The 23,452-nt window shown below is 40.1% G+C and overlaps 1 long non-coding RNA gene across 1 annotated transcript; it reads left to right on the plus strand.

Moving 5' to 3' along the window:
- The first annotated feature begins 1,393 nt into the window (after positions 1–1,393).
- LOC131246209 (uncharacterized) lies at positions 1,394–14,877 on the plus strand. The gene is made up of 7 exons (XR_009171251.1): positions 1,394–1,617; positions 1,739–1,808; positions 1,896–2,083; positions 2,171–2,467; positions 2,591–2,698; positions 2,780–3,706; positions 14,645–14,877. It is a non-coding gene; the product is annotated as an uncharacterized LOC131246209 (long non-coding RNA).
- Positions 14,878–23,452: the final 8,575 nt, after the last annotated feature.

The raw sequence follows: 23,452 nt of genomic DNA on the forward strand, positions 1-23,452 counted from the left end.
TTTGTCGAACATTGCACGACTTGAAGGTTCTAACAGGGTATAGTTCCAAATTTAAACATCTTTTGAACTTACAAACTCTCAAGATAAAGGGACTAAAGCCGCATGATTATCACGTCATTATTTGTCAGTTATTACCCGTGTTGCCACAACATGCTTTCTCAAAGCATAAGCCGTTGCGAACTGCTATTCAGCACATTGTTACTTCTTTAATGTCCTGTGCTCGAAGACAATTAGTGCAGATAACATCATTGCTGTCAAATAAAGAGTTGTTGTAGCAATTTGTGTTTTGGAGAAGTTTTTTCCCTCCTTCATTCTTTGTTATTAGCGTTTACCTTGTGGTACATCTAGCTAATGAAGCATTAGCTTGCGGTCCAGTTAGATTTCGGTGGATGTATCCTTTTGAACGGTAAATATCTAACCTTAATGCGATTCATTTAGACTTCATCTTCATCATATGTTGTCAATATATTATTAATTGGATGTTAATGAAGATTTATAAAGGATACGTAAAGAATACAGCACATCCTGAAGGGTGTGTTGTAGAGCATTACATTATAGAAGAATCTATTTTATATTGTATGGAGTACATGCCAAACAGTGAGAGAGGAAGTCACAAGCATACACGTCAAAGGTTCCTGAATGAGGATAGGGTGTGTGATGAAGAGCCTTTGGATAATGTCAAGAATATATACTTAACTAATATATAACATTAACAAGTACGTAGATGGGTTCTACACTTTTATGATGGAATTTATGAATGGAAAAGGTAAGTAGATAAATTTTCTAAAATATCGAATCATGTGTAGTAATTAGATAAACACTTACATATATTTCATATAGGAAGTATGAAATATATTTAGGAACAACCACAGCAAAGGGGCAAAGAAGAAAGGGCAGTGTGTCGAAGAACAATGAACATGATTTCATCAATAGGTTACGAAAGGAGGTATTTTTCTAATTATCCATTTAATTAATATATTTGTTCATATATAGTTATTACTTTTTTCTTATTTGCAGTTGGAGTTTGTTGAGGGTGAGTTGACATTGAAACAATTAGTAGATGGCCCTACATTTAAGGCAAAATGCTATAACAAGTATCGCGTGAATGGTTTTGTATTCTCTCTAAGTAAATACAAGACTACTAAGTCAACACAAAATAGTGGGGTGTCCATGAAAGCCATCACTAAATACATGGCAAGTGCTAAATATAAGAATTACAAAGAAGATGAGGCTACCTATTATTGAGTAGTAAAACTGATAATCGAGTTGGATTACACTATCTTCCGTCAAACGGTATTTTATTGTGATTGGGTCAGAATGGAAGACAAGACCAACGGATGCATTGTTGATCTCGAGTCAAATTTATTAATGGTAAATATGGAGAAATTGAAAGGGCATGAGAAGGAAGGAGATGAACCATTCATACTTGCATCCCAAGCAAGTCAAGTATTCTACTCTAAGGATCAAACAAGGCCTGTATGGTATGTTGTTTTAATGTCACCAAAAAGATTAACGAAAGACGTGGACACACTGGAAGATCCGACTCTGTTTTCCTCTTCTAGGGGCGAGAATATAAATTTAGAAAATATTATAAAGGAAATTGGCTATGAGTTTTAGGTAATTTTTTTGTTATCATATTTTGTGTTGATTCATTTGACATTTTATCTGATGTAAAAAATATCTTGATAAATAAATTTATATTTGTATGATGACTTCTTACATAAATTTATGTTTATAGGTGAGCTTGGACATGTCAATTGTCGAGGAGAACATGTCAACTTCATAAGCACACACATCAAAAAATATAGGTAAATACAATTCCTTCATTACCTTATCATTTAATATATTGTTTTAAATAATGCAAGTAAATACAACATAAGTTTTGTATGTGTTAGGAACTTCATCTTTGTTAAAAAATAAGCCTTTCATCACCTTAAATGCACTTAGACTACCTGTGGGTGAACACTCACATAGGTTGGCTACAAGAAGTGGAGAGCTGGTTCGCACCCATGTCTCTATTGCCTTCAAGAATTGACGTATAGTGCCAAAGAATAAGAAAGAAAAACTTTTGAAGCTCTTATAGGTAAGATACAAAGAATTTTCTTATGATATAAATTAACCATTATTCTTTTTCTGCTTCAACTAAATTCAATCTCAATTTTTCTTGTAGGATGAGTTTGTTATTCCTCAGTCTTACCAAAAGCTATGCTTTAAAAGCATGTCCGTTATATTTAGGAAGTATAAGACTAAATTGAGGATTAAGTACCTCGATCCCCATTCAAATCATGATTCCAAATTAAACAACCATCCACCAAGAGTTAGGCCTGAAGATTACGAAATGTTCATTGAACATAATTCAGATCCCAAAACTATAGAATAAAGGAAAAAAAATGCCGAGAATAGGAAAAAGCTAAAGATTAACCATACGAGTGGCAGGCATGGCCATGCGAGAATTGAGGAAGAAATGGTAAGTATTGATAGTTACATGTAACTTAAATTTTTTAGTTGTTTTGTGTTCTTAATAGCTAACAAATTTTTTAGTTGTTTTGTGTTCTTAATAGCTAACAATGTGAAATTCATCCAAATATAGCAATGCCTAAAGAAAGATGGAGACACCCCGATTAGTAAGACTAAAGTATGGATTAAAACTCATACAAGAAAAGATGGTTCTATTCACAGTAATGCAGCTTCACATGTGGTAACTTCATTGTCTTAAACTTAAGTTTATAGAATCTAAATTCAATGTCAATTTTACTTATGTAATTGTATAATACTGCAGGAAAAAAATCAAAGAGTTACTTTCTAGTGAAGGAAGTAATTCCCACGACATCCTCAATGATCCATTGACTCAAGTGTTTGGTCCTGATACAAGGGGTCGTGTTCGAGGTGTTAGGACCACCATTTCCCAATCACAAATCAAGGGGTCTGCTGCAGCTCTTGAAAAAATCTCTATGTATAAAGGAAAAGTAGAAGAGCAATCATCCACAATTCATGAGTAATCGTTCAAAATTTAAGAGCTATCTTCTAAAATAGATTTTCTTACAGACCAAGTTGGGGGTACCAAAGAGATGCTTCAAGTTAATTTTCATTGAAATCCTTCTTTTTAAAATTTAAATAGTAATAATCTTTCTTCAATTATTGTATATAACACATGGTGTGGAACTTTATTTTAGCAGAAACACATGGATTCGGTTCAACGGGAGAATCTACAATCAACTGGTGGACCATCGGTTGGGAATTGTCAATGTGTAGAGAGAATGTAGTCATGTAAGTTGTATTCTTGGTGTAAAGAGCTCGTTGCTCAAGGGCGAGATCTTTTGGCAGATGGGCCCCAAATGATTCATGGCAAACCTCTTCGGGAAGAGTTTTACAAGGTTGCCATTGATATCATTATTAAAGGAGACACCGAATTGCCCGAGCCAGACAGATATCATTCGAATTTAGGCGAAGTTGGAATTGGCTCATTTATTTCATGGCATTCTTGCTTTATAGAGTTCACCGATTAGGGACATTAGTCTAACAATTTTTTGGACAATTCACATTTTTGGACTGTATGTTTTGATTGTATTTGTGGACTGCATCCCAAGTACATCTTGTATAGCTTGATTAGTTGTTTCTATAGACTGGACATGATAGATGTAATGTAGGTTTTGGAGAAAATAGGAGAGAAAACTTGAAAGATCTAGGCATTCTTACAGGAAGAGAGGTGAGATGCAACACGAACTTCTCAATCTCCAGCAATTTAAATAATTTCCAGAATGCTAATTATAATTTGTTGTCTCCAATGGAATTTCTTAGTTACGACATTTAAAAACCTAAAATCTCTTCATTTTAGTGAATTAGGACATTGAACAAGGCCCTGGTACAAATGGTAAGCTAATGATCAAGTCAATCTACCTCTACTATTGTTGCTTCTATGATTGTTCTTGCTGCTGCTATTATTGTTACTATAGTTGTGCAGACAACCTTAATGCTTTGTTAAAGATATATAGAGTAAAAATGGTCTCTGTCCATTTTGCGGGATCTTAATCAGATGCCTATGGCCATTATATCCAAGCGATTTTAGAGTTCTGAACAATCAACAATGGTCCCTCTCGTCTAATGGTCTAATGTAATCTTAGGTGGGACTACTTGGGTCCAACAGAGAAATTTGCACCTGAATAAGGTAACAAGAATTCGACAGGATCGTTGTTTATTGTCAATAAGATGTTTATTTGAGAAGCTTGATCTCATCAAAATTGTGAGACTTGACTCGAATTCGCATGTGTGCATGAGTGTGTGTGAGTATGCATCTCGTTCATTTTGTTCCCGTGGTCATACCGGTTAAATTTCGGCAACCCACGACCCTCGGATTGTGTTTGCGGTGATCCTTGAGTCCGGTCATATAGACCTGACTCAGGTCGACCCTAGACCTATGCTATCTTGTTCGTATCGTTGTTACAGTTCCAATGACGCGTCTTGTGCGTCCATCCGATTTATGGATCAAAAGTTATGAGCATTTAATCATGAGGCCCACTTTTTATGTAATGCAAGTGGGCTACTTCTATGGCACAATTTCCCATGCAAACCACCCACACACACTACAATTTCATGGAATAAACACTACCCACCTTAAACACTACCCAAGCCTAACCTAAACCCTATGAGCATAGTAATCTCCTCCCATAGCTATGATTACTCTTCTTACAAGTCCATCATTACCACCTCCCTACAACTTCTCTCTCCTTCTCTCTTCCTTCTTATTTCTCTTCTTTCCTTCTTCCACTCCAACGTCTAGCCCTCCTTTTCCCATTTTCTAGCATTTTTCACCCTCCTTTCCTTCATCATCTAGCCACCATAGTCCCATCTTGACCATTGAATCTTAAACCTTAGAGCTTGAGATCCCTAGTGATGGTGGAAGCTTGAAAATATGAGGTGGGTGCTTCTAATAGTACTGATTTCTCTCCTCTCTCTTATTTCTTTTGTTTCTTCATGTATGGGACAAGTGGGACCCACCAATCCATGGTGGGGATCCCATCTAATTCCTTGGATGTGGCCATTGGCCATCCTTCATGCATGTGTCATTCCATGATGGGGCCATCCTCCATTGACCCCATCATGATGTATTTCATAATCTCAACCCTTCCAAGGTCATCTAGACTTTTATTTTATGGTGAGGATGGCATCCCCACCTCATATTCTTATTATGGAAGTCCATGCATGAATAGATCTATAAGATGAGCAATATATGTTGGTTCTTCCTTGTGTATAAGGGATTTATAGTGGTGAAATCCCTCTTGTATGGCCGATCTCTCTCTCTTATTTTCTTTTTCTATCTATTTCTCTCTCCCAAATATTGTTAATCAAGGTGGCCCATCTAATGTGCAAGACACATCCAACCATCCACCCTTGATGGGACGTCCCCATGTCTCATTTGTTGGACATATGGAGATCCACCTTACTGTTTATACTCATGTGCAAGGCCTGGGTCGATTGGAAGTATGTTCCGGATGTGTGTGGCCCATCTAGGTGGCCCCACCTTAATGTGTGTGAGGATTTTCTTGTTATACTTTTATTTGTGGACTACATTAGGCAGCAATATATCCTGCTGTCCAGAATTATTATTTTTTTTACAAGCCTATTTGCTGATTTTTGGGAAGGGTTTGACCCTCATGTTTGAATTGTTTTTGAAGGATTTGAGGATGGGTCGTTGGCATGTGGACCCCACCCTAATGTATGCTAAAAACCACCCCTAGAAGCCTCTCTTTGGGACGCCCAAGGGCTGGGCCCGAGGGCCTGGCGGTCCAACGTGTGGGACCGTCCAGCCATGTATATGGGCTTAGAAAGCCCCTTTGCAAGCCATGTTTTGGGATGGTTGGCCACTGATGTAGACCCCACATTGATGTACAGCAGCAGAGGCACCTCTCCCAACCACTTTCCCTTAATTTCTATGGCATGGGCCCACTCCATGGGTGATCCAAAAAGGGGACAACAACCTTATTGTCCATAAATTGTATGAATTAAATAAAATACTTTTGTCACTCCAAAAATTCTAAAATTTTGCAGGCAGGTGACCCACCATGGTAGGACCCACCTACAAAATTTTAGGGCCAATGAACACCTGTACACACTGTGGCTAGGGCTGGACCGGCCCACCACAATGGGATGTTCAGATCAGGCAGTATCTCGGGATAAATTATTTTCTTAAAATGAATTAAAATATTTCTAGTTATCTAAAAATCCTAAAATTTTGTGGAGGTGTGGCCCACCTATGAAATTGTCACCCTGCAAAATTTTGGAGCTATCGGGCCCCTGTATTGACTGTGTTGTGGCCTGGAGTGGCCCACCAGGCAGGGACGCCTAGGCTAGGGCATCCAGGGTTGTCTGGCCCTCTAGCCTACCTTGTAGGCCCACCTAAATTTGTTGTATATCCCGACATCCATTCATATGGGGTTCTTAGGGGACTTGACCATCCTCCCCTTTAGTAGCCTCAATTGGGTCCCATGGGATGAGTTTTTGGGCCAAATACCCGGGAACGTAGAGCTGGCTTCATATGGGATATCCCTGTCTTGGACTGCTTCTGGGTTTGTATTCCAATGGCATGGCCCACTTGAAGTGAGTGTTGTATATCCCCTTGTCATCTAGTGGGAGCCACAATGATGTGTGTGGGCCATCAGGGATTAAATATACTATAAAACAATTTTATTGTTGGGTTCCAATCAACCCAGAAAATGGGTGGGCTAGAATTTGGCAATGGGCCCAATACTGCTACCCATAAGAGTTATTCTGGGGTAGCATAGCCCACCAGATTTGATGATGGATTAATCTATTATTTTTCCTTTTTTCCTTCAGTATTTTTTTGGGTTTAATTAAGGCCCATCTGAGGCCCACTCAAGTTGGGTTTTTATTAGAATGATGTATGTAGTTAATTGACTAGTTCCTTAGGCCTTTTTGGACTATAACCTTCTAAGTAGGACCAATGGCCTTTGGGCCTATACTCTCCTACCTATTGTGATAGGTTAGGGGCTATAATATGAAAGTAGTTGGGCCCTTGGCTACCCACTAAATTGACCCTGTACTTGGACTAAAAAGTGAGGCCCAACTCACTTGTGTTAAATGTGAAATTTGCCCATATGGATGAACTACTCGGCTGCCTATGAAGCTGACCACAATATATGGATTTATGACCTTTGTGGTTGGGCACAGACCTTGCTTGAGGGCTCACCATATTACCTATGAGTTGGGCTTATGTATAGCCCATTAGGCCATATATTGTTTGGGCCTTAAACCCTACTTTATATGCATAGCGGGCTACCTTTTTGGGACTCGATTGAGGTTGGATGTCCTCCTTGGTGGCCTTAAGGTAGGCCCATAGGGCCCTTATAGGTGGTTGAAGGCCCACCTTGGGCCTGACTAGGATTATTTCCTCCTTAGGATTATGACTCTCTTAGCTTATGGGCCACCCCAAAGTATTGGGCCCCCAATAGAGGACTTCACTTCTCCTTAGAGTACCTATCTATATACCTAGACCTTGTCCCTCCTTGGGAAGGAGGAATATATCCTATAGGTAGCGCACTTACATCATTATGACTCATATACATCATCTGTATGATTGATTGCATTGTATGGTGGTCATTGAGGGATGGAGTTTCTCCCCTCATGCATAATGAGTACCTGAAGCTTCTGCATGATCTGTACGTTTGACTCATGCATTAGCATCGCATTTCATATTGATACAGCCCTTTCTTTACTAGGGCCTTGCCTCCACAGGGATATTTATGGATGGATGGATATGTGGACACCGAAAATGATACCTAAGCATACCAGGTGCATAGGATGCCCATGGGTGTAATTTCCAAAACTTCCATGGTACCTAGGATTAGCCCCAACGCCGTGACCGAGTGAAAGCTATGAGCAAACGAGGGCCTTATACCGGTATGCTGTGACTCCCACTGTCATGTAGTCGGTTGGGTAGGGATGTGGCCTTATCCGCCTATGAGGGAGGGCATTATTAGGCTAAATCTGACCAGGTCGTGAAATGGGTCCGCTGCCATCAAGCCCTGTTGGTGATTGGCTGTCCACAGGTAGGTAGTGAGGTCTCTTATACTTGTTTGACTGTGTGGGGTCTGTAGAGCGACAGTCATTCAGCAGTGTAATGGACCCCGATGATTTCCTTATGACTGGAAATGTACTTGACATGTGGTTTGGATATGAGCACTGGCATTACTTGCATCATGTTAGCATTGGTTACATAAGCGCCTTCATGCATTGCCTTGGTATGGTGCCCAGTACTCATTGCATCGTATTCATGATAAGCCTTGGTAAGGCTGGTGATATTGTCATTGAGCACATTTCTCACCTTGTACCTCCTGTTATTTTTCTGTGCACAATTGTCACACACTTTCACCACTCCCTAAGCTTTTATAAGCTTATGCACGATTGATGCGTGCAGGAGATCCTAGGCAGGCATAGTAGTGACAGAGCTTAGATTAGCACTGAGCTTGAGGATCCAGTGTTGCAGACTTTCCTTTCCTTTCCTTATTCTTATGTATGTCCTTTTGGACCTTATGGATAATTGTAAAAGTTCAAATTCATAGTGGATTTTATGATGTGTGCCTTTGTTATTCTCAGATATACTTGTTGTGATCTTGGGTATGCTCATATTGAAATATTTATACTGTTATGGAAGTCCTCATTGTAGGATCCCAGGATCAGAACCTGCCTTAGGAACCAAGAATGGGGTACTATGGAGGCTGTTGCAGCCAGAACTGGCCATCAGGTTCCTTGTAAGTCTGGTTACCGAGTCTGGGGCATGACAAGAGTTGGTATCAAAGCATAACAAGTAATTCTAGAATAACTCAGGATAACATTACATGTATGCTCAGAGCATAGGACAAGTAGTGTCCTGAGACCCTTCCTTTCGCTCCGTATCGAGCCTGTAATTGTCTTAATTCATTGCGTCATCGTTATTTTGTAGATGATGCCGCCTAGACATGGCACCCGTGGCCGTGGTGTCCGTGGTCATAGTGCCCGTGGACGAGGAGCCCGAGATACCCGTTCTACTCGAGCACATCCCGCTCCCATTGTTGAGGATTCGATTCCTGAGGTCCCGATCTGGCCTGTTCCTCTAGTTGAGCCTGTAGCACTTGCTCCTTCAGTTGCTCCAATTCCCCCTCCTCAGCCTGCTGTTCTGGTTGTAGAGGCTCCTACTTTGCCAGCCGCACTCGTACCTCCGCCCAAGGCGAGTGCCACTCCTACTTTTTCGATAGTGCTTATAAGAGCCGAGCATTTTCAGCAACTGATGCAGCTTGTAGCTACTGCGTTGCAGACCCGTCAGCCTACTACCACCGAGGTTTATGGGCAGTTTGACTTGCCGCGTGTGAGCATGACATCTCGAGAGTTCTGCCAGCATGATCCCCCGAGGTTTAGCGGTGACCTTGACCCTTCTGTCGCCGACAGTCCTGCGGATCAGAGAGTCCCTAGTGACCTATCTCCTTCAGGGCGACGCCCACCATCCGTATCCAGGATGGTCGGGCCCTAGTTTGTTTGGACATGGGAGGAATTTGTGGTCCATTTTAACCAGAAATTCTTCCCCGAGCATGTTCAGATCCAGAAGAGGATCGAGTTTGAGACCCTGGTTCAAGGAAATTTGACTGTATCTCAGTATGAGGCCTGTTTCTTGGCCTTGTTTAGATTTGCTCCTCATCTCACCAGCGATGAGAAGATAAGGGCCCATCGTTTTGTCACTGGCTTACATCCTGCCCTTCATAGCCGTGTGATAGGGCATTATTTGGAGACATTCGACCAGGTCGTTCATCGAGCACTAGTTTATGAGGAGAATTGGGCTATAACCCAAAGGCCGAGAGAGCAGAGTTCTGGTAGAGACCGGAAGAGGAGAGCTCCAGCCGGCAGTTCCAGGATGCACCGTCAGCAGAGATGGAGGGGCATATCAGGGTATCAACAGCCTGCGGCTCAGTCAGTAGCTTCTTCATCATCATCAGCACCGCCAGTTGCTTCATCTTCCGGCCCCTTTTCTGGTGTTTACTTCGGTTATAGACAGGCTGGGCATCGGAGGCGTGAGTGCCCTCTCCCCATTCAGCAGCAGAGGCCACCGTAGTTGCCTCCTCCTCGTCCTCCTCAGTAGCAGTAGAGAGCACAGCTTTCACCCATCTCTCCTAAGGCTCCTCCTCAGCAGTAGAGGCAGCCAGGCAGACCTCCTCAGCAAAGACAACAACAACACTAGCAGAGGGGATATCCATATGTTCAGTCCTTGGGTTGAGTGTGTATTGCAACTTAGGACTAGTAGAGACAACTTCCACTTCTTATTCTCTGCTTAGATGACATCGTCATGTTTTTTCTATGTCCTTTGTAAGAAGTAGGATATACCAGGCTTGCAATTGAACCTCAAAACAAATATAAATTTCAGGTATAGCTCTTATACTGTTGTCTTTCTTGGTTTTGGTGCAAGGCCTCTAAATGTGGGTGATTTTTTTTCTTTTTCCTTTTCTTTCTTTCTCATATTTACTTGTGTATTGGATAGACCAAACCTCATGGCAATGGAGATGTGCACTCACTTATTTATTCTAGTAGCCTCCTAAACTCATGGTATGCTTTTATACTTTTCTATGTTAAATGCAATCAATTTCTTAGTTCAATTTTTCCAAGATACTAACGGATTACTCTTTAAGGTCTAATAATGTACACATTGTGTCTTGACCATCCGTTGGATAGAAATGTGTGGGTCTTGGGCATTAAGATATTCATTGGAGTTTCTTGTGCCTCTTTTGATTGTTTTTCGCTCTCTGTAGTGTAATTTTTTGCATTGATTCCTTGCCTCCGTTGTGCCTTCAACAAAATTGCATTGCCTTTCAAAGAAAAGAAAAGAAAAGAAAAGAATTAGATTGATGCCTTATTTGTCGAGCCATATTCTAAGTTGCCATTGCATATTGTAGGGACAAATGCGGATCCAGTGACCTTCAATCCATTAAAGCATGCCACAGAATCTCCCACAGAAAGAAGGTTTAATATTCATCATCGAGTTTTAAGTGAAACATCCAGGCAATTCCTAGTTATAGTGAATGTGTTTACTCCAAATTTCGCAGGAAAGTATGGGAAGATCCCCAAAGAACTGAAGAGAAAAGGGCAAGTTTATCAAAAGAGTTTCATGCATCTGTTTGTAGCCATAGCATGCCTATCTGAATCAAGCTCAATTTGTGATTTGGGCTTTGTACACGTAATGGATACCAAAAGGCTACAAATAATCTTAGAAAATGGGATTCCAATTGTTAGCAATCAGGTAATGGAAACACTTTCAGTTTCTCTAAGATTTAGGCTATGTTTGGATGTATTGAATTGTGAATATTCATTTTTACTCAAACTCAACTTGTAGTCTCATTCCTTTCAAGTCGAATTTGAAAGTAATGTAATTGCAATTTGTGCTAAGAAACTATAATATGATTACTTCCTCTTTATCGTGATATTGCAATTCAATGAGTCAGTGTATACAAACACACCTTTGCACATGATGCTTTAGATATGAGGTGTTCATGCACTTACCAAACTAGGACTATGCTTTGTTAGGTGTAGCATTCTATTGTAGATATGCGTCCTCAGCGGAGAATGGCAGAACTTTGTCAACTTATAGGAGTTAAACTCATAACGTCTCTCTCTCTCTCTCTCTCTCTCTCTCTCTCTCTCTCTCTCAACCCATAAATCTCTCCCTCACTCGTGTGAGAACTAATCATCTACAGATGGTTGCACATATCTATATATTATTGTTAGGACTTCTGGCCATGTGTTCTATGTCCTGCACTTCACAAGTTTCATCTTGACTTTGAGCAAGGTTGCATGTGATACTCACACCAGCTGTATGTATGTATGTGTGTACGCATGTATGTACATACGTAAATATCCATATTGAGATTACACATTTGTACATATGTATGCATGTATCCATACGTATGTACATATGCATGCATGATCTCAATTGAGTTTTTAAAATGATCTGATAGCAATGTTTTTGAACTTGGTAAAATCAATTGAGTACTCGAACGAGTTTCAAGTTGACTCAGACACTGGACCACATTGAGTCCGAGTTGAGTCACAAGTTTTAAGCCCTGATTTATCCATGCATGTGTTCATGAATTTATGTACTATTCAGGTTCTGATAGATTTTGAAATGCAAGAATGGAACTGTGATGGGCAAGTCTTCTATCTGAAAAGTTTGGCATGGAATCCATGGTTTCTAAACATGGCCTAAATGTTTTAAATGGAGTCTCTTCCAAGCTTTGCTTCAAACACTAAAGAGAATAACTTCTAAGCATGGTGTCTCTATCCCTACTGTTGTTGTGAAATACATACTAGATCAAGTAATTTCATCTTGACCACTCATCCAAATATCACATCATTGATTCCTTCCCAATTATAAATTTCCTTTTCCAATGACCCATGGAATTTACTCTCTTCTCTAATAGATCCATTGAAGATGTCATGTACACGACCTTGTAGGTTGGTAAATAAATAAGCAAACCTTATACACTTATTTTGAATTTATGTGTTAGATTAGCATAATAGACCACGTTTTGTTGCATGACCTGACTGTCATTGCATTGACCCTCTTCCATAGTTCTATGTTGGAGTTGAGCTCATTGCTCAATTGGATGGTGCTCTAATCTTCAACCTTGAGGTCACAGGTTCAATCCCATCTTACCCATGGATAAGGCTTCTATGTTAGAGAAGGTAACAAAGCAACAGATGAACCCACTCTATTTGAAGTGGTTTTAACTGTTCCATGAGAGGGTGATCTGCCTTGTCCTTCAGTTCATTTTAACATTATCATGTCAGTATCAATACCAAGTATTGAATTTGATCTTGACTTTTTTGGCATATGGAAATACCTTTTTAGGACGAGAATGATACTAATTACGAGAAGTAGAGGTTGCTGATGAGTTTGACAGTGACCTTGATGAAGATGTGAGTATTTTTACATTTTGTTTACCTTCATTCATCCATGAGCAGTTCACATTTCAAGTACTAAATGCACTTTCCTGCTAGAACAAAAGAAGAAATCTATATGCTAGTTGATTTCCTAAATGTTTTATTTTTGAGGTATCATGTGATGCTTTGATCGAAAGGCTTGACTTGTTTTTGTTTGACCCTGTAATGGTACTGGTGGGCCCGCCTCTTGATCTGATTTTACCCATCATGGGCTGGGCCATGCTAAATTATTATTTTTTTGGTGCCTTATTGTTTTCAAGTTAAAATAACCAATCCAAAGAAACATTGTGTGCATCTTAACATAGGCATTGTTTTTCCTAGGACGACATGCAACATTTTAGGTGATCCTCTACTTTTTGTTGTTGAATAGTCACTCTTTTGTGCGTTTAGTTTTTGAATCTTTATGTTTTTTTTTTTTTTTGGCTAATCAAATTGGTCAAACCTTCAAATTGTGAATAAGAGCTAAACCTTTGATTGGTGACATTCAAATTGTGAAAAGGGAAAATAATCTACATTCAATTGTAAAAGAGACACAATTGGATGCATAGGTTCTTCCCATCTGAGAGATTTGTGGAGATGGCCCATCATATTGAGTTGGTTAGGCTAGTTTTGCATAACAAAGTGTAAAATATCATTACATAGGGAAGAAGAGCGGATTCACTTCGACCTTTCAGCGAAATCCTAAAATATAAGAATGCTAAAGTTTGCGCTGAGTTGTAGATGTTATAGCTATTACTGTGAAAAATTTGTTTGTGTATTCCTATAGAAAGATATTGTAAATTGCCATGCATGAGACTGTGGATGCTTCGTCAAACCACATGTGACTAAATTATTAATCTCCATCAGGTTAATCTTTGAAGCTAGAGGCTGGGTTTTGGTTAGCTGAAAAGCCAACTTCCAAACTCTATTTAGTCACCATAAGGTTCAGCTTTGAAGCAGCTGCTTTTTGGAGGTTTTTTTTTTAATTTTATTTTAACTGAGGGATATGTTGTGGAGAAAACCTTTTTCGGGTGGGCCTCACAAAAAAGAGGCAAGGACCTCACCTATCCTTTGGCTCTAACAAAAAATCCATAGATCTAAATAGAGAGTAAACCATTTACAGCTTTAGCCCAACCTGATAGTGCCTAGTCCCACCTCGAGTAGCTTTTTTGGAGTTTGTTTCTGTTGAAAAGCCACAACTTCAAAAGTCAAGGCAAAGTATCACCATAAGCCATGCCTGGACCTCTTCTCCTCTTCGTTGTCCCTCGTAAATCTTAACCCACCAAAATGTCAGGCATCCCCATGAAGTTAGTCTCATGTATAAAATCAAATTTTGCATTATCATATTGCTCACTATATATCTATATGAAGCATTTATTAAATCTTTTTCAAGGTGATACAGCCATAGGTTTCAGTTGATACTTTAAACTTAGAATTAACTAGAACGTGTGCTCTTGTATAGTACCTAATGAATCATCTCCGTACTCTGTGTTAAGTGTGCACAAGTGCTTGGATCCTTAATGTGCGTCCTAACACAGACATTGTTTTGCCTAAGACGGTATGCAACATTATAGGTGATCCTCTAGTTTTAGTTGTTGAATGGTCACTCTTTTGTGTGTTTAGTTTTTGAATCTTTATGTTGTTTTTTGGCTAATCAAATTGCTTATAGTCTTTGTCTTGATTTTAATAGTTACAATGCAAGCCCAAAAAGAAGCTCTACCTGATATGCAATGCAAAGACAAGTTCCTCTTTCAGAGTGTCATTGCAAGTCATGGTGCAACCACAAAGGACCATGTGTTTTCTCTAGGAGTGGAGCACATCATGGAGGATTATTTATTTATTTATATTATATTCATGCAATTGTAAACTTATTGTTGTAAATATATATAATTTTTATTATAAAGTTGTACTACATTTGTTCAATATTAATTTTTAATTGTATATAATATTATTTGGTTTTTAAATATAAAAACAAATGTACAGCTTTTATTGGTCATTCGAAATAATGAAAAATGTCCAAAATTTTAAAATTTCACTGTTGAGAATGGTTTAAAACCATTCCTAAAATTTTGTTCCTAAAATTTAAAATTGACCGTTTACAACCTTATGAACAGTTTAAAACCATTCTTAAGAGTCTGTTCTTAATATGTGACGCCTCTTTTAGGAACGGTTTAAAACCGTTCCTAAATGACCTTTTTGGTGTAGTGTTACTTCTATTAGCATTTTCACTGCTTTAAGAAGTTGGTTCTTTAGGCTAATTTGGAGAACCGAAAGGCAGGCACACATCAAGTTAGCGTAAAACTTTTTTCAGGTGATGAGTACATGTTGGTTCGGATAGGACCAAAATAAGTAGTGGGACCTTCACTACACGATGGTGAATGTTATCAAATTTTTTCTTATACAATTTAATATCACGCACACATTACATGATGATGATGACTACAACCATGGTGTTAGGAAACAAGATATGGTGGGATATCTTCTAGGATATTAGGATTTGTTTCTCTTTGAATCTTTGATGATTATTTATATATAACATTTTACATGGATTGAACTTGCATATAAGCTACTTATCCTTAATGGAAGTCTGACAAGAAATGAGAAATGGAGAAAGAACTGCCAATAGAAAAAAGCAAAAGAAGGACATGTGTAGTAGAAAGGGGAGGAAGGTTATTGGAAATGAGGTCTGGTCCATACTTCAAAACTCTGGAATTGCACATGTTTAAGGTTTGCACAGTTTTTTGTGCATAAACACAAAATTGTTTGGTGATCAAGATAGTTGGTTTAATTTATTTTATACTTTACCCAGCTTCACATTTATGAAATATTTGATACATCAATAAAATAAAAATAAAAATGATAATGCATCTATTTTTTATTTGATCAGTTTGTCCATTATAGTAGAGTGATTGTGTTCATGTTTTGGATCTTGTGTTTCTTAGTTTTCATTTTCAATCTTGTGATTCTGCTACCAGTTCTGTAAGACTCGACCCGAGTGCGGGTGTGTGCATGTGTGTGTATAAGTGTGCATTTCGTTTCTTTTGTTCCCACGGTCCTATCGGTCAAATCCTAGCGACCTGCGACCCTCAAATAGTGTTCGCTGTCATCCTTAAGTCCGGTCATGTAGACCTAACTCGGATCGAGCAGAAGCCTGTGCTGTCTTGTCCGCTTCGTCGTTGCAGTTCCGACGCCGCATCTTCTGCGTCCATCCGACATGTTGATCATAAGTTGTGTATATTTGTTTTCTAAGCCCTTGATCATGGTCATGTGGCCCACCTAGGGATAATGTGCATGGATTTCTAGGTAGGTCCTATCTCTTAGAACTATTTCCAACACACATTACATGCACACACACTACATAGGCCCTATTCCTACACCACCTGTCTCTAAAACACCACCCATAAACCTAAAAAGCCTACTAACACTGCAACATTATTTCTAACTCCCTATTGCAATCATCACTCTTCTCTAACCAAGGCAAGAGAGAAATGATTGCTTGCCTTAAAACCCTCCCTCTCTCTTTTTCCCTCTCATCTCTCTCTCTCTCTCTCTCTCTCTCTCTCTCTCTCTCTTCTCTTCTTTCCCTAGCAACTCCAAACCGTCCCACATCCCTCCATTATTCCAGCCCCTTCTCTCTCTAATCCCCTCCCATCTAGCCCTTATCACTTCATCTCATCCATTGATTCATCATCCTTGGAGCACTAGAAGCTAGGTGATACAAGTTTGGAAGAGATCTAAGGTGGGTGTACTCCTAGGATGTAGGATCTTCATTTCTATGTTCTTAGATCTTTTTTTTCTTTCATATGGGAAGTGAAGGACCCACCAATCATTGGTGGAGATCCTACACCATCCCCTAGTTGTGGCCAAATGGCCTATTTGATGCATGCATGCCCATGCTTGGGGTTTTCCCCTTATGGGCCCCATCATGGAGGATCCCTTGGATTTCATTGCATGATGGGTCATCTAGACCCTAGAATCATGGTTGGGATGGCATCTCAACCATTGATCTCAGTCTAGGACATGCATGTGATTGATATATGTTGTGACATGTGAATCAATGAAATGTGTGGTGTGATTGATGAAGGGGAGGGCCTTAATGTGGCGTAGCCCCTCCTCTTGTGGCCAATCCTTTATTTTTTCCTGATGTTGGCATTCTGATCATGCATGTGTGGCCCATCTTATGGACCAACAAAAATCCAAACCATCCATAGAGGTTGGACGTCCATGGTGGTCCATCCTTAGACATGTGGCCCCAAAATCCACCTAAATGGGGCACATGTAATTTTGATGATGGGGAAGGTCTGGATATTTTTCAGGCCCACTGGGGTGGTCCACAACATGATTTTTGGTGGTTAAATCTCATCTTAAGTGATGTCTATATTTAATTTCTTTCAATTACATGTTGCTGTCCAAATCTGTCTGGACAGATTTTTAACCAACTTGAGGCCAGAATTTGGGGGTTTTAGTGGGGAGTTTTGGTGGGGAGTTTTGTACCAAGTGATATATGTTTTTTAAACATGTCCCACCTATAAGCATGCTAAATTTTAGCCTCAACTGACTTCATTTGGGTCTTCAAAAGAGTGGTCCAATATGGGTACCTTGCTGAATTTTCTGCTGTAATTCTAGCAACATTGCAGTCTGGAAACTTAAAAATACAAAATAATGTTTTGATCAAGTGGGCCACTTTGGTGGACTTACCTTGTACTATACATATGTGGGGATGTAGAAATCAATTTTCTCCAATTTTTGGACACCCTGTGCCACCCTATTGGGTGCTCAATCAGGGTCTATCCAGAACTCTGCACTTAGCAGATTTTCTGGACAGATTGTATTCCTTAATTTAATTAAAATATTTATGATTACCCAAATATTTTAAAATTTTTCAGAGGTGTGGCCCACCCATGGTATGACCTACCTGTAAATTTTTGGGGTCAACGAACCCCTGTACTGCCCATGGTGCAGGCTGGACCGGCCCACCAGGCTGGGGCGTCCATCTATGGCTGGCCGTCCATGCCAGTTTGTGGGCCCACCTTGATGTATTTTTTTGTTCCACCATCCATCCAATCTTGGTCCATGTGGGACATGGCCATCTCCCTCAGTAGTTTTCAATTTTTAGACCCAATTGGATGAGTTTTGGGCCAATTGCCCAAGCCCATAGGACCATCTACCCTTAGGACGTCCAGGCCCATCGGACCACTGCTGGACTTTCAGTCCAGCAGCATGGTCCACCTATTTTATGTGTTTAATTTAGCCCTCCTATCTGGTGGGACCCACAGGAATATATGTGAGCCACCAAGGAACTTATACTCAATTTTTTTTTTATTTATTGGGCTCCAATAGGCCCAGGATATAGGCGGGCTAGAAATTCAGCAATGGGCCCAACTGGCTGCCCCTAGTGCCCTATTTTAGGGAAGTCTGGCCCACCAGGTTAAGGGTGAATCATGCACATAAAATTGCCTCTTTCGGAGGTATCTTTGGGCTTCATGTATGTATGCTTGGAGGCCCACTTCCATCGGGTTTTATTTTGAAATTGTACTCATAGTTTCAATTGGCCTTGGTAGGCCCAAGTCATCTTGGATCTTCTAAGTTAGGCCCCTTCACCATTTGGGCCTGTAATTCACCACCTATTGTGATGGGTTGTGGGCCATAAATGCAAGTAGTTGGGCCCTTGGTTGCCCACCAAATGACCTTGTATAAGGACCAAGTTGTGACCCAACTCACTTTGATAAAGTTATGATATTGCTCATATGGTTGGATTACCGGGCTGCCCATTAGGCCCACCACAATATGTGGGTTTATGATCTTCATGGTTGGGCCTAAACCTTGCCTATGGGCCCACTATATTGCTTATGAGTTGGGCTTTGTTTGTTTACCCACTAGGCCCATGATTTGTTTAGACCTTGGGCTTTGCCTTATATGCATGTAGGTAGTGGGCTACCTTTTAGGACTGAGTTGAGATTGGAAGTCTTCCTTAGTGGCCCTAAGGTAGGCCCATAAGGTTCCTATAGGTGGTTGAAGGCCCACCTTAGGCCCTTGATTATGACTGCTTCTTCCTTAGGCTTTATAACTATCTTAGCTTATAGGCTACCTCAAAGTATTGGACCCCTATTAGAGGACTTCACTTCTTCTTACAATACCTGTCCATGTATCTAAACCTTGTCCCTCCTTGGGAAGGAGGAATATATTCTACAGGTAGCGCACTTATATCATTGTGATCCATATGCATCATATGTGCGAATTGATTGCATGTGTGGTGGTCATTGAGGGATGAAGTTTCTCCCCTTGTGCACATTGAGTGCATGAAGCTAGTACATGATCTGTATGTGTGATTCATGCATTGGCATTGCATTTCATGATGATACTGCCCTTGCCTCATCAGGGCCTTGTCTCCACAAGGATATTCTTGGATGGCTATAAGTGTGAACACTGGAAATGTATTTGAGCATATTGGGTACATAGGATCCCATGGGTGAAATTCTCAAAACTTCCATGGTACGAAGGATCTGCCCCAATGCCGTGAACGAGTGGAAACTATGAACACACTATGGCCTTACACCGATAGGCCACAACTCCCATTGTCATGTAGTCAGTTGGGTAGGGGTGTGGCCTTACTCGCATGATGTAAGGAGGCATTGTTAAGCTGAGTCTGACCATCTCGTAAATGGGTCCACTACCATCAGCCCTTGCTGGTGATTGGCTATCCACAGTTAGGTAGTGAGGTCTCTTTTACTTGTTTGACTGTGCAGGCCTATAGAGCGGCAGTCATCTAGCAGTGTACTAGACCTCGGTGATTTCCTTATAATTGGAAATGTACTTGATATGTGGATTGGTTTTGAGCATTGGCATTAGTTTGCATTGCATTCACATCGGCTGTATAAGCCCCTTCATGCATTGCCTTGGTATGGCGCCCAGTACTCATTGCATTATATTTATGGTAAGCCTCGGTAAGGCTAGCGACATTGTCATTGATCATTTTTCCTTGTATCTTCTACTATTCTTCTGTGCACCATTATTACACACCTTCACCACCCTCTAAGCTTGTATAAGCTTATGCACGATTGATGCGTGGAGGAGATCTTAGGCAGGCGTCGTAGCGGTAGAGCTTGGATTAGAGTTGAACTGAGGACCCCCAGTGTTGCAAATCTTCTTCCGACTTCTTTTGCTATCAGATGTATTCCTTTTCTGCCTTATACTTGTAAAAGTTCAAATTCATAACGGATTTTGTGATGTGTGCCTTTGTTATTCTTACATATACTTGCCGTGATCTTAGGTATGCTCATATTGGAAATGGTTATACGGTTATGAAAATCCTCCTTGTGAAATCCCAGGATCGAAACCTTAAGAGCCGAGAATGGGGTACTAAAGAGGCTGTTGCGGCCAGAACCGGCTATCGGGTTCCTTGTGAGTCCGGTTACCAAGTTTGGGGCGTGACAAGATCAAACTAGCTATTGGATGTACTTTTCTGGTGCATAGGATTCTATCAATCTGATGACCATTCTTTGTTGTTTATATAGGTTAGGCACAAGCACCAGGAGTATTTTCCTGTGGCCAATAAATCTAATGGGAAGCTCTTACCATTCTTCATTGCTGTGAGAATCCGTTTCGATGCCTAGGCATTTCCAGCTGACTAGATTTCTTGAAGTTGGCTACTCGTAACACTATACGTGAGATGCATTCTGGAAGTATTGAAGTTTGCAATCTCTCTCTCTCTCTCTCTCTCTCTCTATTTTTTTTAAGGTGGCTAATGGAATAATTAATGAAATGGTGGTACCAAAAGGGAATGAAGCTATACTCAGGTTAGACATGTGGTCAGATAACCTTCATCTTTCACATAGCTAGAATGTCTAGTACTATGGTTCCCAAGTATCTATCTCTATTGTAAATTTGAAAGATGTACCTGATATGCAGTGAGAAGGCCACCTGTGGCTATCCTGAAATTGAAGTTATGATTTAGAATGAAAAAGCCATTTCACTTGCACTCTAGGTTTTATCATTTTAGAAGAAAGAAATAACTCTATATATGCACCTTCTGTTATCTGAGCTTCTTTATATTCTATTTCATTACATATTATGAAACCAAAAGTGTCCTCTTTTTGTGAAGAGCTAGCTATGAGGATGCCAATTTTTCTATCAAATGGACACAGATAAAAAATTTGTTCAATTTCGAGGTCAATTGAATGTGATTCCTTTTCATGTAAGTCATGTTTTTCACATAGCTTATGATAAGTATGTTTTGCCTCTATTAATTATCTCACGCCACACAATGACGTTATAGAAAAAATGAAACAGGAGAAGTTGGGTAGTATCCTATCAAATAGCTACTACCTCTATTGCAGTGATGGCAGTCTCTTTGCTCGTGTCTCGGTTGAGTTTTTTGAATGTTAAGTTGATATCCTTCATATGGCATGTGGATGGCTTGGTGAGGTAATCAACAACATGGACCTTAGCACACTAGGCTGGTGTGCTGACAGGTGGTTGCTCTATTACTTTATGGAAATACTCAAATTGACAACAATGTGGGCCACAATTTGTGGCTTGTGGTGGCTGACTTGCTTCAACATGCATTGGTCTGGTATCAGCATAGATTGTTTTGTTACCAAATTTTGTGAGTTCTCTTTGTTGCTATGGCGGCTGCTATTGTAAAGTTTTTTTTTTATAACATATGCTACCGTTGTTCTGTAAATGCACATAATTTATATGGCTGGTTTTGGAGATTCACTTTTATAAAATTAATGTTGGTTTTCCTTGCCAGTAGTTCTCCTGTTGGTACTGTTGGTTGCCACACATCGATTTATAGTATGCCCATCTTGAGGCTTCACTAATTTAACCATTCAACAACCCGAATATATCCATCTTTTATGTTTTCTCCATTTAGGCATCTAATTATTGACCTCCAATAGTTGACACATGGTGTACCTAGTTCTTGATACTAAATATGCCCGAGTCCTGCAAATGTTATCTAATGCTTCTTTTTTGTGTCCTAGGCTTCCAAAGACAAGAAGGGCTTAGATGTTGGAGTAAACCTTTTTATTGGAAATCTTGACCCATTAACTCATTAATTCTTAGGCATGTGTAATTAGTTTTAAACATTTAGTAGTTAGCCTTTATTGATATGCTACCATCTAGATGCTTGTATCAAGGGTCATAACTTCAGGTAGACCATAGGTTATCGAGTTTTTTCTTACTACCTCCACCCAAGTCCTTTTGGTCCGCCCTCATACCTTTTTAGAGCCTTCAACTTTCACCAACTCACTCCAAACTAGCAAAGTTCATGGTCTCCGACCATTTATAATGTACTGAATGAAAATGGTTTCTATAAAAGAGATTGATGTCTAGGATCTTCCATTCACTGTGATTTTCAATTGAATGCTATTGTTGTGAGTTGTCAAATCAATCAATGAGTTATCAATTAAAATAAAATCAGATAGATTATATTCGTGATTGTACAATATCTATGTATAGCTAAGAATAGGATTGTTAATCTCCCTATATATTTATACAATATCTCTGTAAAAAAAAAAAAAAGAAGAAAAAAGAAATACAATAATAAGAAAATTGCTGGCTCTTCGTTCACATCTAACCCTAGTTCATAGCTTCCTTCTGCCGCCACCTTCACATATGGGAGACACCAAAACCCCGACAAAGTCCGGTGACTCTTCCATAGACCATAAAAATGGCTGAAGCTCTGTCCAAAGCTTAGGCCCCGACCATGCTTTCTGAACTTGCGGCTGTCCCGATCGGCATCAAGTTGGATGGTTCCAACTATGCTTTATGGCCCTAAGTTGTCGAGATGTACATCTCCAGTAAAGACAAGTTGGGCTACATCAATGGGAGTTACCTCCGTCATCTCCGACTGATCTGTCCTTCCGTAAATGGCGTACTGACAATGCCATTGTCAAAGGATGGCTAAATAACTCCAATGGATCCAGCGTTAATCGATAATTTCATTTGATTTCCCATAACCAAAATGGTTTGGAATTCAGTTGCTACCACCTATTTTGATGGTGGCGATACCTCTCAAGTCTATGATCTCTTGCGCAGCGTCTCACATCTTCGCCAAGTGGGTAGCTCCCTGGAAAAATACTACACAGATTAGCAAGGACTCTGGCGTGAGATTGATTTTCGACGTCCCAATCCGATGAAGTGCCCTGCCGATATTGAACGTTATTATAATCTTCTCCAAGAAGATTAGGTATATGTATTCTTAGATGGTCATGATGACAAGTTGGACAATATTCACAGCGACGTGCTGCAAATGCACCCATTTCCCACCGTGGAGCAAGCATATGCCCATGTCCGCAGGGTGGCTGTTCACCAAGTGATGAAGAACACCGGCGACCATGAACCACCTTAAGGGGCAGTGCTTGCTTTGAAAGGCCTAAAGCTTGGCCTGTCTGGATCAGCTTCTCAGCATACTGGGAAACCTTCCTCTAAAGCCCATACCTCATCCGATGGTCTCAAATGCTCTCATTGTGGCAATACGAAGTATACACGTGAA

The sequence above is a fragment of the Magnolia sinica genome, chromosome 5, assembly GCF_029962835.1.
Source record: "Magnolia sinica isolate HGM2019 chromosome 5, MsV1, whole genome shotgun sequence".
Lineage (NCBI taxonomy): Eukaryota > Viridiplantae > Streptophyta > Magnoliopsida > Magnoliales > Magnoliaceae > Magnolia > Magnolia sinica.